The sequence below is a fragment of the Myotis myotis genome, unplaced genomic scaffold (assembly GCF_014108235.1).
Source record: "Myotis myotis isolate mMyoMyo1 unplaced genomic scaffold, mMyoMyo1.p scaffold_m19_p_17, whole genome shotgun sequence".
NCBI classification, from domain to species: Eukaryota; Metazoa; Chordata; class Mammalia; order Chiroptera; family Vespertilionidae; genus Myotis; species Myotis myotis.
Window position 1 is genome coordinate 36670719 of NW_023416321.1, and position 6071 is coordinate 36676789.

Sequence of the window (6071 nt, forward strand, 5' to 3'; positions counted from 1 at the left end):
GGGTGCAGCCTGAGCACACTTCCCCTTTCTGCTCAGCCCACGGGAGAGGCCCAGGCTCCGGCCCCAGGCCACCAGGCCTCCTTCCAGGGAATCGGGCTCCGGAGGCTTTCCAGGCTCGTTGCCAACAACTTCCTGCATGACACCTTCCCCTGTCTGAGCCTCAGTTACCTCATTTGTAAAATGAAGGAGTTCGGGAACTCATACTACTTAACAAAAGGAAGATAAACAATCCAATCAAAAAATGGGCAAAGGACCTAAATAGACACTTTTCAAAAGAGGACACAAAGAAGGCCAAGAGACATATGAAAACATGCTCAAAGTCACTAATCATCCGAGAGATGCAAATCAAAATGACAACGAGGTACCATCTCACACCTGTCAGAATGGCTATCATCAACAAATCAACAAACGACAAGTGCTGGCGAGAAAAAGGAACCCTTCTGCACTGCTGGTGGGAATGCAGACTTGGTGCAGCCACTGTGGAGAACAGTATGGAGTTTCCTCAAAAAACTAAAAATGGAACTCCCATTTGACCCAGGAATCCCACTTCTAGGAATATATCCCAAGAAAACAGAAACACCAATCAGAAAGGACATATGCACCCCTATGTTCATAGGAGCACAATTCACCATAGCTAAGATTTGGAAACAGCCTAAGTGCCCATCAGCAGATGAGTGGATTAGAAAACTGTGGTACATCTACACAATGGAATACTAGCTGCTGTAAAAAAGAAGGAACTTTTACCATTTGCAACAACATGGATGGATCTGGAGAGCATCATGCTAAGCGAAATAAGCCAGTCAGAGAAAGATAAATATCACATGATTTCACTCATTTGTGGAATATAATGAACAACATAAACTGATGAACAAAAATAGAGCCGGGGGGGGGGGGGATATTTTAGAATCTAATAGAAGTAATCCTGTTATTTGCAGATTTTTAATATTTCCTATGACTTTTATGATATCATACTATGTTAGTACAGTTTTGATAAATTATTATACCTAAAATCCTTTTTTTCTTGAAATATTAATGTTTATTGCATGTAACATTTTTATACTTAAAATCGTTTTTCTTGGGAAAAAAATAAAGAAGTCTTCACTTCTAAAAAAAAAAAGAAAAAGAAGTAAAATAAAACATAAAGTAGCTATCAAGAGTGCTGATGTTGATGAAACAACAATGACAAGCAATTGAATTTCATTTCCTTTTTGTTAAATTTTCATTTACATTTCATATCCTTTTTGTTTTTAAAGTGTTTATTTATAGATCAAACAGTGCATTAGACATGTACTATACATAAGAAAGGTTAAAACAGAGAGTCATCTGGGGGTCTGGAAAAAAATTAAAATGAAAGAGTTCGATTGGTAAACATTAAGTAGATCCAATGACGGCGTCATGAAATCTCTCATTTGTTAGTCTCTGCTCCCCCAAGCTGGGACAGCATGGCACCCAGCACAGACCAGGACCCAACAGAAAATGCCTGATAGATAGGTGCCAACTGAAAAAAAGACATCCACAGAGAGAAGTGAGTTACACATACTAGTACAAAGGAGGCAGCCTTGTTCTAGCAAAATTGAGATCCTATTTGCTAAACCCTGTGCTGGGCTGTGTGGGGCCAGAAAGAGGAATCAGACCTGGCACCTGCCTCTCGAGGCAAGGGAGGCAGGTGAAGACATAAGAGAATGTGGGTGAGGTTCACTGACCGTCAGTCAGGTGGTCATTTTTGGTGCTTTCCCAGTTCGGTTCAAGAAGAGGAGATTTGTGCCAGGCCTTCTGCTCACAGGTCTGAGCTGTGCCAGTCATGGTTCCTGGTGGAGCACATGTTCTCCAGGATGGAGGGGCGTAAGTAATTGCTATTGGAAGCCATGAATGCTAGTGCGTGGGAGCACAGAAGTAGGAGGACTAAGAGGGGCCCAGTGGTAGCATTGGAACTGGGCCTTTAAGGATGTGTAGGAGCTCACCCAGTGGAGGAGAGGATGTGGATGAACCAAGCCAGAGTGCTTTGAGAGCCGCTGGTGGCTGTGTCCCAGCGGACCGGGAGTGTTATGTGTTGGCAAAGGGAGGCCCGAGAGCAAAGTTTCGGACTCCACACCAGGGCATGCGGACCTGCCCACTTCCTGTTGCCTACACTCTTTTCCTGGCTCCACCATTGTCTTTCCACCACAGGAGGAAGGCAGGAAGTTAGGGTGGCCTTTCTGCACAACTGAAAAAGCAACCTGCAGATTTGGGCAGCTAGAGGGCCTGGAGGGGGTGTCAAGGAGAACAGATGGTGCCCTCTGGTGGTCATTTTTGGTGCTTTCCCAGTTCGGTTAAAGAAGAGTAGATTACTAGCTAGGATAATTGAACAGTGATCACAACAGCCTCCAGCACACTTGAAAGTTTAGGATATAATAATGGTGGCATTTCAAATCAGCATGGGTTAGTTATGTCATGGTACTGTCTAGTCACCTTGAAAATGACCTAGCTAGATTTCGATCTGACTTCTCACAGGAAAACACATTCCAGGTATAGCAAAAATTTAACTTTAAAACATGAAATTATAGAAGTACCGGGAGAAAATATGGGTAATACTAGGACTTCAACATGTCTTTTTTTTGGGGGGGGGTTGAACATAGGGGGCACTATTTAGCCCATAATAATACCCAAATGTAAGTGAATGTACCTTTGACTCAGCAGTTCCATATTCAGAAATTTACCTTAAGGAGCTACCTAAACAAATGGCAAAGAAGTCCATGGTAGTATTGTTTGTAATAGCTAGAAATTAAAAGCAACTTGGTAGTCAGTCATGCACTAACTATGTGATTCTATACAATACTATGAAACCACTAGAAATGGAGCGGTAATTCTACATCAATTGCCATAGAAAAGTGATCCCAACATATTACTAAGTGAATGAAGCAGATCGTAAAGCAGCAAGTATAACCATTCTGGAAAGTTGTATACTTAAATCTATGTCAAGGAAGATGTACATCAATATGTTAACAGTGGTTATCTCTGAGTTGGTGGGGTTTTAGAGATTTCAATGGTCTTCTTTTTATTGTCTGAGTATGTTCGGGGTGTGTTTGTAAATCACAAAGACAAGAAGTCTTTAAAGAGCTCTGAGAGGGGAGTGGAGGCCAAAACACTCAGGTGGAGCTGGGAGTCATCACAAAGCCCACGGTGGTTGCTCTGTTCGTCCCCAACAACAGCCTTGTAGGCGTTGCAGCTCCTCTCCCTCCCATCCCAGCCCCGGGGACACTGAGGTGGGATCTTCCCGGCCCAGATGTAAGGTCTGCCTGTACATATTTGGCTGTGGGTGGGCAGAAGGCAGCCATCTTTTGTGTCTGAAAGGGGTCCACTTCTCCCAGTTCCTGGAGATGAAGGTCCTCAGAGCATTAGTAATCCTTTCCTTACCTGCATGCTTTCACAGAAAGATCCCTAATCCCCAGAACCCATGAATATATTATCTTATTTGGGCAAAGGGACTTTGCAGGTGTCGTTCAGGACTCTGAGATGGGGAGTTTTTTATCCTCAATGACACAGGTGGGCCCAAGGTAATCACAAGGGTGCTCCCAAGAGGAGGCAGGAGGGTCAGCATCAGTAGTAGAAGATGGATGATAGAGGAAGGGGCCATGAGCCAAGGGATGCTGGCAGCCTTAGGAGCTGAAAAAGGCAAGGGAATAGATTCTCCCCTGGAGCCTCCACTAGGAACCAGCCCTGCTGATCCATTTTAGGCTTCAGACGTCCAGAACTGTAAGAGATTAAATTTGTGTTGTTGTATACCACCGAGTTTGTGGTAATTTGCTACAGCAGCAACAGGAAACTAATGCTCCCTCCAGCACCTCCAGGATCCTCCCAATGCCTTCTTATTTATGGCTAAGCCCGCCCAGGAACACCTCTGTCACTTACTACCAAAACAATCCTTTCAAAACAACAGCAAGTACCACATCGACAGGCCTGTCTTCCCACACTGTTAGCCCCTTCTTTCATCTCCTCCATTCGGCTCCCTAGAGCCTTCTAGATGGTGGCTCACAGTCGTTGTTGTTTGTTTGAGAACTGAGAGGGCGGGGAGGGAGGAGGAAGGTTTATTTTTGAAAGACACTAAAAAAAGCTCAGTTTTGAAGAAGCTGTAAATTTCAGCTTTCCCCACAAGACCCACCCAGAAAAGTATTCAAATTAGCAACTCTCTTTTTCTTTATTGTGGTGAAATGTATATGCCATAAAGTTTTACTATTTTTTAAGGGTACAGCTCAAGTGGCGTTAAGAACGTTCACAATCTTGTACAGCCATCACCACGGTCTGTCTCTAGAACTTTTTCATCTTCCCAAACTGGAAACTCTGTGCCCATTTAACACTGAAATTCCCACCCTCACCCCACCTCGCCCATAGCCACTGGTACCAACTTTTTCTTTTTCTTTTCTTTGTTTCCAATTTTTTCTTGAAAATGACTTAAAGCCTTTACAAAATCTTCCAAAGCCAAACATTTAACCTCCTGGCAAGTGCATGGACCGGCTGGGCTCCTGAGCTAGATTGAACTGTTCTAGAATAAAACAATATACACATCTTCAAAGCAAGACTCCTCCTACTCATGGGGACCAAGGCACAGAGGTGAGGTCTTCACCAGGGGCCAGAAGGCAACTAAAGGGGAACCAGGTCACCCCGGTTGTTCCCCTTAAAAATAGATTCCGTCGCATTTCCGTGCTGGAGAGCTGGGCTTTTCTGGGGGCAGGGGACCGACCACCCAGGTTAGTGATCAAGCATAGTTTTCCATGAAAGGTGAAGTCACGAACCTCATGCAGATATGAAAATGAGCACCCCTTAGCGATTTTCTCCTACTCGTTAACGAATGAAGGAGCCGGCCCAATGTTATAACAGGTTTAAAAAACGACCCAACGGACAGGCACATTTACAGATCAGGAATATCGAAATGGGTGTACAAAGGGAAGCAGAACTGGTCTTTCCACAAAGTGGGTGGGAAGTCAATTCAACCTCTACAGGATAGGACAGGATTTCCATATCTTTAGACAAGAATTCTTTCTGCGCTGCCATCAGTAACCTGCACTTCACAGGGAACAGGAACTAGGAAACCCGGAGGAATGTTTAGACAGTGCACAGTTTTCCACTGAAAATTTTCTCTGCGTGAGAGATGACGGGGCTGAGGCTAAGGAATTAGAAAGAAGAAGAGCAGGTCAATGGGGCTTCTGAGAGAGGCGGGGCGTCAGGAGGACAGTCGTTTGTAGACCAAGAACTCGATACCAGAGCTTCAACTACTGAATTGTCACTATAATTGTGCAGAACCTTTATTTTTTTTTAATGTGACCTTTTCTCCTTTCTTTCCTTTTGATTCAAACTGGCCTCAGCCGGCACCCTGGTTCACCCACCTCCCTCTCCCTTGCCCGTCCACTCCCTGAATTATTATATTAAGCCCTCAGGACAATGAGTTTCTGGTCAGCATCAAAGAATCTCAGGACCAAAGCCTCAGGCCTGGTGACCACAGAGACCGTTTCAGTGAAACTAGAGATGACATCTAGGACTCAGCTGTGTTTCAGCGCCAGACCCTGGAATGTGGAACAAACCAAATGACCACACTCTTGCGAAACTGCACAGGGCAATGCCACGGCGGACAGCAGAGTCCGATGCAATGATCCACTTTCCCTTACCCTAGCACCGACCAATCAATAGAGACCATGACCCTAACCACAATCCTAGCTTCCTTAGTCTCCTGCATCACCCATCCTCCCTAGAAGCCATTGGGAAACCCGGTTTTAGAACATTAGTTCACCTGTGCCTCCAGGTTTGGCGCCATTTCCTTAAACAAATGTTTACTTTCTTTGCTGCCAACTCCTGCTCGTGGGTGGATTTTTTGTTTGTTTTTGTTTTTAATAAAAGTTTATTTGAGCAGCCCTAGCCGGTTTGGTTCAGTGGATAGAGTGTTGGCCTGCAGACTGAAGGGTCCCAGGTTCGATTCTGAGCAAGGGCATGTACTTTGGTCGCAGGCTCCTTCCTGGCCCCTGCCCTGGTTGGGGTGCATGCAGGAGGCGACCAATTGATGTGTTTCTCTCACAAGGATGTTTCTCTCTGTCTTTCCCTCT